The following is a 13951-nucleotide window of genomic DNA, read 5'->3' on the forward strand; positions in this document are numbered from 1 at the left end:
ATCAGGAATACAGGATTCCTGATGAAGGGCTTTTGCCTGAAACGTCGATTTTACTGCTCCTCGGATGCTGCCTGAACTGCTGTACTTTTCCAGCACCTCTAATCCAGAACCAAAGACACATATACCAAACACCACCAACCTTATCAGCAAGGACAATGTCATCAAGGTAGTGGACCTATGCCTTACCACCCACTTCACCTAAAACAACAAAATCTATAGACAAACCATGGAACACCCATGCGATCTCAGATATCAGGATTCTTAGCAGAGGCAGTAATGCTTAGACTCGAACAAACAGCTTTGCCAACTATCCAACCCAAACTTGGGGTCCGCTACTTGGATGTCCCTTAGTCATCACTAAACAAAACAAATTAGGGGAAATATTTAAGACCATCAATAATATCTTTATTGGCACAAAATTCACTAAAGAGGAGGAAAACAACAACAAACTGCCATTCCTGGATGTCACAGTAGAGCGAATAACCAATAGGGAACTTCAAACCAGCGTCTACAGGAAATGACACATACGGACCAAAAACAGAAGCAATTATCCCAACACCCACAAACAAAGCTGCATTAGAGCATTATTTCAACAAGCCACCACACACTGCAGCACAGAGGAACTACGAAGAGCAGAGGAAAATCACCTCTACAGCGTATTCAAAAAGAACAGGTAACCAATGAACACAGTGTGCAGATTTCTCAGCAACAAACCCAAGCAAGCAGACCAAACATATCTAGAAACCCTAGCCACTCTCCCCTACATCAAGACATCCCAGAAATGACTGCCAGACTACTCAGGCCTCTTGGCATCATGGTAGCCCACAAACCCACCAACACACTAAAACAGCAGCTAATGAACTTGAAGGACCCTATACAGACAATAAGCAAAACTAATGTCATTTACAAAATACCTTGCAAGAACTATAACAAACACTACATTGGACAAACAGACAGAAAACTAGCCTCCAGGATACATGAACATCAACTAGCCACAAAAAGACATGATGAAGGACCCTATACAGACAATAAGCAAAACTAATGTCATTTACAAAATACCTTGCAAGAACTATAACAAACACTATGGACGGCACGGAAGCACAGTGGTTAGCACTACTGCTTCACAGCGCCAGAGACTCGGGTTCAATTCCCGCCTCAGGCGACTGACTGTGTGGAGTTTGCACATTCTCCCCGTGTCTGCGTGGGTTTCCTCCGGGTGCTCCGGTTTCCTCCCACAATCCAAAAATGTGCAGGGGTTAGGTGAATTGGCCATGCTAAATTGCCCGTAGTGTTCGGTGAAGGGGTAAATGTAGGAGAATGGGTCTGGGTGGGTTACGCTTCGGCGGGTCGGTGTGGACTTGTTGGGCCGAAGGGCCTGTTTCCACACTGTAAGTAATCTAATCTAATCTAATCTACATTGGACAAACAGGCAGAAAACTAGCCTCCAGGATACATGAACATCAACTAGCCACAAAAAGACATGACCCACTCTCACTAGTATCCTTACATACAGATGAGGAAGGACACCACTTCTATGGGACAACACATCCATCCTAGGACAAGCCGAACAGAGACATGCACGAGAATTCCTAGAAGCATGGCATTCCAACTGGAACTCTATCAATAAACACATTGACTTGGATCCCATTTACCACCTCCTGAGAAAAAGAACAGGAAATGACATCATCAACCCAAGGAAACCTAAACATTTAAATAAAAAACAGGCCATACCACTGTGCTTCATCCAGAAGCTCATTGATGATGTTATCTAGTCTGGTGACGAAACGTCTGAAATCAAATTTTCCTACCTGCTTTTATATTCTGTGCTGGTTTGCATTCATAATCTATCTTTCCTTTCTTTAGTGCTTGCTTCATGATTCTTTGTTGCTTTTTAAAGTTTTCACAATCTTCCTATTTTCTATTACTCTTCGCTACTTTGTAAGCCTGAGCTTTTAATTGGATGCCTTCCTTTATTTCCTTGGTTTTCCAAGGTTGGCTCTTCCTTCCCTTCTATCCTTGTTTTTGATTGGAATATACTTTTCTTGAGCACTGTGAAAAATCTCTTTCAAAGTCTTTTTTTTTAGATTAGATTACATTAGATTAGATTAGATTAGATTACATTACAGTGTGGAAACAGGCCCTTCGGCCCAACAAGTCCACACCGACCCGCCGAAGCGAAACCCACCCATACCCCTACATTTACCCGTTACCTAACACTACGGGCAATTTAGCATGGCCAATTCACCTGACCCTGCACATCTTTGTGACTGTGGGAGGAAACCGGAGCACCCGGAGGAAACCCACGCAGACACGGGGAGAACGTGCAAACTCCACACAGTCAGTCGCCTGAGGCGGGAAGTGAACCCGGGTCTCAGGCGCTGTGAGGCAGCAGTGCTAACCACTGTGCCACCGTGCCACCCTTCTACTGTTCCACCATGTAACTTGTGTTCCCAGTCTAATTCAGCCAATTCCTTCCTCATCCCATTATTATTTCCCTTGTTTAAGCATAACACCCTCATTTTAGATGATACTATTACACCCTCCATTTGTATCTGAAATTTGATCATACTGTGATCACTGTTTCCGAGAGGATCCGTAATTATGAGATCATTAATTTTACCTTTCTCATTACACAGGGCCAGATCTGAGATTGCACGCTCCCTTGTAGATTCGGTAACACGTTGTTCGAGAAAGTTATCACGCTGTGTTCTATGAACTCCTCTTCAAGACTGCCTCGACCAACTTGATTTGGCCAATCAATGTGCATGTTAAAGTCCCCCATCTCTACTCCATTCCATTCTTACAGGCATCAAAGATTTCTTGACTAATCGTCTGTGCCACTGTAGCATTATTATTGGGTGGCTTACAGATTACTCCCACCAGTGACTTCTTCCCCTTACTATTCCTGACCTCCACCCAAATGGATTCAACATTTTGTTTCTTAGATCCTATATCATCTCTCCCTATCGCCCTAATCTCATCCTTAATTAAGAGTGTGACCCCACCTCCCTTACCTTCCTGCCTAACCTTCCTAATTACCTGTTACCCTGGGGATATTTAATTCCCAGTCATCACCACCCTGCAACCACATTTCTGTAATGGAAACTAAATCATGCCCCTTTGTATTGATTTTCACGACAAGTTCATCGAGTTTGTTTCAAATACTGCGGGCATTCAGATAAAGTGCCGTTCAATGCAATGTCCCTTTAGAATCTAGCAATCTCCCTGCCTGATGCATATGATTCTGTCACCCAATTTTACATTTCTCTTTTCTAACTTTTGCTCTGGTCTCTGCATTGCTTCCTTCTGCCTTTCTGCCTGGACTCCCATCCACTTGCTGTTTTAGTCTGCCCTTCCTCTCAGTCTCTCTGCTCGCTGCATCTACCTTTACGCCACCTGCTGCATCTTCTGGCCTGATGCTCTGGTTCCCACACACCTGCCAACCTAGTTTAAAGCTTCCCCAACAGCTCGAGCAAACCTGTCCGCAAGGATATTGATACCCTTCGAGTTCAGGTGTAACCCATCCCTTTTGTACAGGTCATACCTTCCCCAGAAGAGAATTCAATGATTCACAAATCCAAAATTCTGCCTCCTGCATCAACTCTTCAGCCACGCATTTGGCTACCATATCTTCCTATCCTTGTCCTCACTAGTGTGTGGCACAGGCAGCAACCCAGAGATTACTGCCCTTGAGACCCTCCTTTTTAGCTTCCTTCCTAACGCCATCAATTCACTTTTCATGATCTCATCCCTTTTCCTAGCTATGTCATTGGTACCGATGTGTACCACGACTTCTGGCTGCTCGCCCGACCCTTTAAGAATGCTGTAGACTCGATCTGAGACATCCCTGACCCTGGCACCTGCGAGGTAACATACCATCTGGGACACTCATTCCCGTCCACAGAATCTCCTGTCTGTTCCCCTAACCAATGAATTCCCCTGTTGCTCTCCTCTTCTCCCTCCTTCCCTTCTGATTTACAGAGCCAGACTCAGTGTCAGAGGCCTGGCTGCTGTGGCTTTCCCCTGTGGCTCCCTCAACTGTACCAAACCGGTATACTTGTTATTGAGTGGAACAGCCACAGGGGATCCCTGCACTGACTGCCTCTTCCCTTTCCTTCTCCTGACAGTCACCCAGCTACCTTCATCTTGTGAAAGGCTTTTGCCCGAAACGTTGATTTTCCTGCTCCTCAGATGCTGCCTGATCTGCTGTGCTTTTCCAGCACCACTCTAATCTACACTCTCTACCTTCATCTTGTAACCTAACTCCCCAATGATCCAGAGTTCATCCAGCTCCAGTTCCCTAACGCGGTCTGTGAGGAGCTGGAGTTGGGTTCACTTCACTCAGGTAATGTCAGCAGGGACACTGGTAGTGACCCTGACCTCCCACATCCCGCAAGAGGAGCGTGCAACTGCTTTAAAAAAAAGAGGGAAAGAAAGCCTTACCTGAGCTTCACCATTGAACTCTCTCACCAAAGTCTCTCAACAGAAAGCTTCAGCCCTTTTCCTCACACAACACTACTCCTCAGCATGGCTGTTCCCAAGATGAAAATCAAATTCATATCGCATGGAGTATGGAATCGGTCACAATAATAGTTACCCTGTAAATCTTACCAACCCGTTGGAATGTTTAAATGGCTGCCAGTTGAACTGGTCTTAACAGAGCCAGTTGTCAACTGGGCAATGCAGTTCAGTTCACCTACTGGGACCAGTTAACTGCTTCCAGTCTGGATACATTACAAGTTCAACAAAGGCTCACAAAAGCTGGTTGTCAATCAACCAACAGTTTTTAATTCATTTGTAAGTGAGGCTATTTAATCCACCAACTCATTCCGTTCCAATAGACATCATCGGTATTAGCAGAATAATGAAATAAATCATAATCCCTTTCTGGAGCAAAGTGATGTGGATGTTAATAAAGGTGCTTTATATTATTAAATATGATTTTGAATTCAAAGTTACATGTGCTTCATTTTTCCTGATAAAACTCTTGAGAAGAGATGTTTGAGCAAAGTTGTATTGTGAAATCAAAAGTAACATAGAGAAGCACACATTTAAAACAGACACTGAGGTGGTGTAAAAAACTCAACACTGCAAAGTCTATACAAGTATGCCATAAGAGGTCACTTTAGGGTGGTTTGTTAGAGCAATGGGAAACTCCATCTTTAGGATAAATATGTGAAACCTGCCCATTCCAATCTACATCAGTAGAAGAACAAGATGTAGTCTTCTTTTGGAAGAGGTAGGTGTAAACGAGGATTTCTGGAATTCAGGTGTGTTTAATGGAAGGAAATTTTAAAATGGACACTTGTAAGTGTGTCTGTTCATTGTGAAGCCTGAATTGCTCCCAATACCTTTTATTCAGCTTTATGGCCCAGGTTCGACTCACTCTACATCTATTCTATTATCTTCCAGGGGCTAGAGGCAAAATTGGGAGAGCTGTTCCATAGGCTAGTCAAGTAACAGACTGACATAGTGATGTCAGACTGACAACATCCATGATACATGGAATCATACTCTATACACAACATTCTAGAAAGCCCCATCACTGGTATGTCCTATCCCACCAGTAGGACAGACTCAGCAGAGTTGGTGGCATAGTGATTTACTGTTAGGAGGGTTTTAAGGTTTTGTCTCATGGCATCTGGTCAAATACTGGCAAGGAATCCCCTTGCTAATTGCAACGTACTGTGACCTCCAACCCAACATCAACTGATGGACCTGTACTTCTCCATGTTGAACAACACTTGGAGGAACTATTGAGGGTGGAAAGGTCACAGAATGTACTCGAAGTGGGAACTTAACTGTCCACCACCAGGAGTGGCTTGCCAGCACTATTAATTGAACTAGTCAAGACCTAAAGGACATAGCCGCTAGACTGGATCTACAGCAGATGGTGAGCAAACCAACAAAATGGAAAAATATACTTGATCTCATCCACCCCAGCCTGCCAGCTGCAGATGACAGTATCAGTGAGTGTGATGATCAGACAGACTTTGTGGAGTCAAAGCCCCACCTTCACATTGAGAACAGCCTCCATTATGTTGTGTATGCGTATTACAGTGCTAAACAGAATAGTCTTCAAAAGGATCTAATGACTCAAGACTGGACATCCATGAGGGATTGTGGGTCATTAGCAGCAGCAAAGTTGTATTCCCACAATCTGCAACCTCATGGTTTGGCATATTCCCCTCTCTACCATTACCATCAAGCCAAGGGATCAACCTTGGTTCAATGAAAGTGCAGGAGCAGCACTAGGCACACCTAAAAATGAGATATCAACCTGATGACGCTACAACACAGAATTATTTGTATGCCAAACAACAAGTGAGTCCAAGCAAAACTGGAGCCAATCAGAATCTGGACGCAACCTGGTTGGAGTAATTAATAGCACAAAGGACAACGGTTTTGGTTGTTGGAGATCAGTTATTTCAGCTCCAGGTGATTTCTGGAGGAGTTCCTCAGGGTAGTGTCCTCGCCCCAATCATTTCCAGCTGTTTCAACAACAACCTTCCTGACATCATAAGGTCAGAAGTGGGGATGTTCACTGATGGTTGAACAATGTTCAGCACCATTTGCAATAAGGTCCAAATGCAACAAGACCTGGAGGAAGACAAATGGCAAGTAACATTTGCATCACACAAGTGCCCGGCAAGGACCATCTCTTATGTGTTTTGATGAGATCATCTTCTAAGTTCTAATAAGTGTGTCTCAACTTATTGAACCTTTGCTCATAAGACCCTTCCTCCACCAAGGGATGATCCAAGTGAACCTTCTCTGAACTGCCTCCATTGAAGTGATATCTTTCCGAAGCTAAGGGAACCAAAACTGCCCACAATGCTGCAGATATGGTCTCATCAGCAACTAGTACAGTTACAGTAAGACTTCCCTACTCTTATACTCCAGTCCCCTTGAAATTAAGGCTTCTATATTCCATTGGCCTTCCTGATTCCCTGCTGCCCCTGTGTGCTAGCTTTCTGTGTGTCCTGTGCAAGTATCTCCCAAGTCCCTTTGTTTTGCAGCTTTCTGCAGCTTTTTCCATTCAAATAATTCGGTTATCTCTTCCTAAATGAACAACTTCCCATTTTTCCAAATTATAGTCCATTTACCAACATTTTGCCCATTTACTGCACATGTCAAGATGTCTCTGTAAGCTGTTTGTATTCCTCTTGCATCTTGCCTTTCCACCTGTTTTCATGTCATCTGCAAATTTGCCTACAGTATGTTTGCTTCCTTCCAGCAACTCACTAGTATATATTATAAACAATTCCAGTTCCAGCACTGGTCCCTCTGGAACCCCATTGGTTACAGGTCACTAACCTGAAATAGTGATGTTCCCGTGTGTGCTGCCCATGTCCTTCCAGACAATAGTGTTTGTGGATTTCAAAGGTGTGTTGACTAAGAGGTTTGGAGAATTTCAGCAGTGCATCTTGTAGACTGTACACACTCTTGCCACTGAGCATGTGTGGTGGAGGGAGTGGATGCTTGTGGATGTGATGCCAATCAAGTGGGCTGCTTTGTCCTGGATGGTGTTGAGCTTCTTGAGTGTTGGAGCTGTACTCATCCAGGCAAGTGGGGAGTATTCAATCACACTCCTGACTTGTGCCTTGTAGATGATGGATAGACTTTCGGGAATTAGGAGATTTGTTACTCAATGCAGGATTCCTAGCCTCTGACCTGCTGTTGTAGCCATGACACTTACATGGCTAGTTCAGTTCAGTTTCTGATCATATACACTCCAGAATGCTGATATTGAAGGATTCAGTGATGGTAATGCCATTGAATGCCATGGGTGATGGTTAGATTCTCTCTTGTTGGAGATGACCATTGCCTGGCGCTTGTGTGACATAAATGTAACTTGCCATTTGTCTGCTCAAGCCTAGTAACTATCCAGGTTTTATGTATTTGGACATGGGCAATATTAGTATTTCAAGAGTCTGCTGAATCTTGCTGAATTGTGTACAAACATCAGTCAACATCCTCATTTCTGTACTTATGATGGTGGGCAAATGATTGATGAATCATTTGAAGATGGTTAAGTCTTGTACACTACCTTGAGGAACTCCTGCACTAATCCTGTGGCTAAGATGACTGACCTTCAACAACCACAACTCCCTTTCTGCCAGGTATGCCTCCAACCAGTGGAGAGTATCCCCTTGATTCTCTTTGACTCCAGTTTTGCTAGGGCTACTTGTTGCAATACTTGGTCAAAGATGACCTAGAAGTGAAGTACAAGTGAATAGATCAGCTCGTTAGTCCATATTTGGACCAAGGGGGAGAAAGTGAGGTGTATAGATGCTGGAGATTCAGAGTCAAAAGTGTGGTGCTGGGAAAGCACAGCAGGTCAGGCAGCTTCCGAGGAGCAGCAGAGTCAACGTTTCAGGTATAAGCTCTTCATCAGGAATGTGGACCAAGGCTGTAACAAGGTCAGAATCTGAATGAGATTGGCAGTACTCACAATGAGTCAAGATTAGAGTGGTGCTAGAAAAGCACAGCAGGTCAGGCAGCTTCCGAGGAGCAGGAAAATCAACGTTTCGTTGAAAAGCCTGATGAAGGGCTTTTGTCCGAAACATCAATTTTCCTGCTCCTCGGAAGCTGCCTGACCTGCTGTGCTTTTCCAACACCACTCTAATCTCCAGCATCTGCAGTACCCACATCCACCTAGTACCCACAATGACCGATGAGCAAGTTATTGGCAAGGAAGAGCTGCTTCAGAGCACTGTTAATGGCACCTTCCATCACTTTACTGATGATTAAAAGAAAGCTGATTGGGTGGTAATTGGTTGAATTACTTTTATCCCGCTTTCGATGTACAGTTATACATGGGCAACTTGCCATCGTCAGGGAGGTGCCAGTGATGTATTGGGACTGGAACAGCTGGGCTGGGAGCATGGCAGGTTTTCAAGGACAATATTTCAGTACTATTGCAAGAATGTTGAAGGGGTCCATAGCCTTTACAATATCCATTCAAACCATTTATTGATATAACAGGAGAGTGTGGAATGATAGCCAACAACATCTCCCATGTAGATGTGACGGACAAGACGGCACAACAATGCCTCTTCTTCCTCAAGCGGCTCAGGAAATTTGACATGTCCACAAATTCCCTCGCCGACCTTTACAGATGCACCATTGAAAGCATACTGCCTAGGTGCATTAAGGCCTGGTATGGCAACTGCTCTGCCCAGGCCCATAAGAAATTACAGAAGGCTGTGTGCACAACCCAGACTATCATGGAAGACAGCCTTCCATCCATGGACTTCACTTACACGGCTCATTGCAGTGGAAAGGCTGCCAACATCATTACCATCATACCCCAACAATGCTCTTCTACAACCTCTTCTGTCAGGCAGAACATACAGAAGCTTGAACACACGTACCAGCAGGTTCAAGAACACTTTCTTCCCAGTCGTTATTAGACTGACGAATGGACTCTAACTTCAAATAATGTGGATCTTGGTAATGTTGATTTTGCCGAGTCGTGTAACTTGTATGATAGTGTCTAGTGTTTTTTTAACCTTATGATCTGTGCGTCCTTGCTTATGAAGGTCGCTTGTACTGCTCACAAACAAAGCTCTTCACTGTACTCAGGTTCCCATAACAAGAAGTCAATCAAATCAAATCGAATCAAATTAGCTGAAGACTGGCATCTACAATGTTGATGATGTTTGGAGCAGGCCATGATAGATGATTATCAACAACTTCAGATGATTATCCCATCTCGACCCCTCTGTTTTCATTCTGCTCTGTAATTTTATTTCATTTATTTTATTTATTTAAAAATTTTTTTTTTCATTGTTCTGTACCTCTTATTTCTTGATTGTCTCTCTTTCTCTCGCTCCCCACTCTCTCATCACCTTTTTCCTCTCCTCTTCCCCCTTTGCTACCCTTCTCCCCGTTTTCCATTTTGCCTCTGCTTCACCCCTCCCCCCCATCCCCCACATATTTTGTCACATAGCACTGGCTTCAGCCTTGGTCATTCCCAGCTCCTAATCTCCCTATAATCTCTCTGTGCACAGTCATTATCACCTCTTTATTGCTACCTCTACTTCTGGAGCCATGACACCCTTTCTCTCAGCCCAGTATAAATACCTCCCTATTTCTCCCTTTTTTAAGCTTTGACAAAGGGTCAGTTAGACTCAGAATGTCAGCTTTTTTCTCTCCTTACAGATGCTGCCAGACCTGCTGAGATTTTCCAGCATTTTCTCTTTCGGTTTCAGATTCCAGCATCCGCAGTAATTTGCTTTCATCTTGTGTTACATGAATATTATTTGCCATTTGTCATCCACAGGCCTGTTGTCCAGGTCTTGCGAAGAAGAACTGCAGATGCTGGAATACCAAAATAGAAATTGCTGGAGAAATTCAGTAGGCCTGGCAGCATCTGTGGGAGAGTTAATGTTTTTCAGACCAATGATCAATTCTGAAAAAGGATCACCGTAACCCGAAATGTTAACTCTGTTATCTCTCCACAGATGCTGCCAGACCTGCTGAGTGTCACCAACAATTTTTTTGTTCTTGGTCCAGGTCTTACAGCTGTTCATAAAGAATTTTCCAGTTAGAACATAGAACATAGAACATAGAAGAATACAGCGCAGTACAGGCCCTTTGGCCCTCGATGTTGCGCCGATCCAAGCCCACCTAACCTACACTAGCCCACTATCCTCCATGTGCCTATCCAATGCCCGTTTAAATGCCCATAAAGAGGGAGAGTCCACCACTGCTACTGGCAGGGCATTCCATGAACTCACGACTCGCTGAGTAAAGAATCTAGGTTGAAACTTTATTGTATACCTACCACCCCTTAATTTAAAGCTATGCCCCCTCGTAATAGCTGACTCCATACGTGGAAAAAGGTTCTCATGGTCAACCCTATCTAAACCCCTAATCATCTTGTACATCTCTATCAAGTCACCCCTAAACCTTCTTTTCTCCAATGAAAACAGCCCCAAGTGCCTCAGCCTTTTCTCGTACGATCTTCCTACCATACCAGGCAACATCCTGGTAAACCTCCTCTGCACCCGTTCCAGTGCCTCCACATCCTTCCTATGGCATGGCGACCAAAACTGCACACAATACTCCAGATGCGGCCACACCAGAGTCTTATACAACTGCAACATGAAATCCCTCTACAAGGAAATCAATGAGTCCCTCTCTCACTGCACCCCCCAGGTCATCTCCTCACCTCCTTCCACCTATCATATTCCCAGTGCCCCTCCCCCAAATTCCCTCCCCCCTACCCTTTATCTCAGCCCACTTGCCACACCAGCATCATTCCTGAAGAAGGGCTTATGCCCGAAACGTCGATTCTCCTGCTCCCTGGATGCTGCCTGACCTGCTGCGCTTTTCCAGCAACACATTTTCAGCTCCGATCTCCAGCATCTGCAGTCCTCACTTTCTCCTAGTTGATCTTAACCTACTGCGAATCCTCTTTTTTGCAGCAGAGAACGGTGGGTGCTGGGCGGAAGTGAAGTTGGAGCGCAGCGCCGGTCGGGAAGGTAAGTGATTGTTATTTGAGTGGGTGTTTTCTAGACCCCAGGTCCTACACAGTAGGGCCTCCTCGAACCTAAATTAAAAGTCCACAGACTTGCCCCAAAAAGAGGGTCCAAGGAAATTCCTGTGTATTGAAGTGTGAGGCTTTAGCTCAGGAGTCTTTAACAAGGAGGTTGAGTGAAGCGATTACGCCACAGTTGAAGAGGGTGAAGACATGACTGCCAAGCTGGTTCAGTGTGCCACATGCTTGATGTGGGAGGTCAACGACTCTGGTGTGTCTGGCTCGTATAAGTATGGAAAGTGTGTGCACGTTCAGCTACTGACCGAGCATATTGCAGCACTGATGAAAGAACTCGAGGACCTTAGGCTCATCCGAAAGAACAAGACCTTTCTGGACAAGACCTTCAGCGAGGTTATTACACCGACCATACCAGAAGAGAGCAGACGATGAGGAAGGCAGAGAGGAGACAGGTGCAAGAGACCCCAGGGGAAGTACCTGTCAGGAACAAGTTGAATCTTTTGGAAACAGTAGAGACAGATGACACTGCCAGTCCACGAGGCGGCCAGGTCTGTCAATCTGGTGCCAGGGTGAAAGACATCGCAGAGAGTGCAGGAAATCCTCAAGGACGAAGGTGAAGAGCCAGAGGTGGTGGTACATGTCGGCACAAATGATGTCGGGAAGAAGAGGAGGAACATACTACAGCGGGACTTCGGAGAACTAGGAAGAAGGCTGAAAAGCAGGACATCCAAGGTGGTTATCTCCGGTTTGCTTCCAGTTCCTTGGGCTGGAGAAGACAGGAACAGGGAGATAATGGACTTGAAAGTGTGGCTAGGGAACTGGTGCAGGAAGCAAGGATTTAAATTTTTGGATCACTGGGGTATGTTTTGTGGTAAACATAAATTCTACAAGAGAGACGGTTTGCACCTTAATAGGTTAGGGACCAGCATTCTGGCAGGCAGGTTTGCTACTGCAACACCGCTACATTTAAACTAAGTAGCGGGGGGGAGGGGACAAACTGGATGTTTAAGAAGAAAATTGAAGGGAAAGTTAGAACAAGAGAAGTCAAGAAAGACAACTGTATCAATGAGGCAGAAAACTCAAAAAGGGATCATGCTGTAAGGTTAAATGAAATAGGAGTTGATGGGAAGAGTGAGGGCAGTAACAAATCAAAAATACTATATATGAATGCATAAAGCATTAGAAATAAGATGGATGAGCTTGAGGCTCTTTTGGAAATTGGCAGATGTGATATTGTGGGGATAACTGAGACGTGGCTTCAAGTGGACAGGGCCTGGGAAATGAATATTCAAGGCTACACGTGCTATCGTAAGGACAGACTGACGGGCAGAGGGGGTGGGGTGGCCTTGTTAGTAAGGGAGGATATTCAGTCCCTTGCGCGGGGGGACCTAGAGTCAGGAGATGTAGAGTCAGTGTGGATAGAGCTGAGAAATTCTAAGGGTAAAAAGACCCTCTTGGGAGTTTTTTACAGGCCCCCAAACAGAGTAGATTAGATTAGATTACTTACAGTGTGGAAACAGGCCTTTCTGCCCAACAAGTCCACACCGACCCGCCGAAGCGCACCCATTCCCCTACATTTACCCCTGCCCCTAACACTACGGCCACTTTAGCATGGCCAATTCACCTAACCTGCACATTTTTGGACTGTGGGAGGAAACCGGAACACCCAGAGGAAACCCAGGCAGACATGGGGAGAACGTGCAAACTCCAAACAGTCAGTCGCCTGAGGCGGGAATTGAATCCGGATCTCTGGCGCTGTGAGGCAGCAGTGCTAACCACTGTGCCACCATGCCACCCACAGTAGTCTGGATGTCGGATATAAGTTGAATCAGGAGCTGAAATTGGCCTGTTTCAACATGCAGGTAGACTGGAGAATCAGGATGGTATTGGACCTCAAGAAAGAGACTTTGTGGAGTGCCTCCGAGATGGATTCTTAGAGCAGCTGGTGCTGGAGCCTACCAGGGAGAAGGCAATTCTGGATCTGGTATTGTGCAACGAACCAGAATTGATCAGGGACCTCGAAGTGAAGGAGCCATTGGGAAGTAGTGACCATAATACAATAAGCTTCAATCTGCAATTTGAGAGGGAGAGGGTACAATCGGAAGTGACAATATTTCTGTTGAATAAAGGGAACTATGGAGCTATGAGGGAGGAGCTGGCCAAAGTTCAATGGTTCACCTTAGCAGGGATGACCGTGGAGGAACAATGGCAGATATTTCTGTGTATAATGCAGAAGTTGCAGGATCAGTTCATTCCAAAAAGGAAGAAAAATCCTAGGAGGAGGCAGGGGTGGCTGTGGCTGACGAGGGAAGTTCAGAAACATTTAAAGTTAAAAGAGAAAAAGTATAACATAGCAAAGATAAGTGGGAAAACGGAAGACTGGGAAGCTTTTAAAGAACAACAGAAGATTACTAAGAAGGAAATACGCAGAGAAAAAATGAGGTA

Source organism: Chiloscyllium plagiosum, chromosome 24, assembly GCF_004010195.1.
Source record: "Chiloscyllium plagiosum isolate BGI_BamShark_2017 chromosome 24, ASM401019v2, whole genome shotgun sequence".
In the NCBI taxonomy this organism is placed as follows: domain Eukaryota; kingdom Metazoa; phylum Chordata; class Chondrichthyes; order Orectolobiformes; family Hemiscylliidae; genus Chiloscyllium; species Chiloscyllium plagiosum.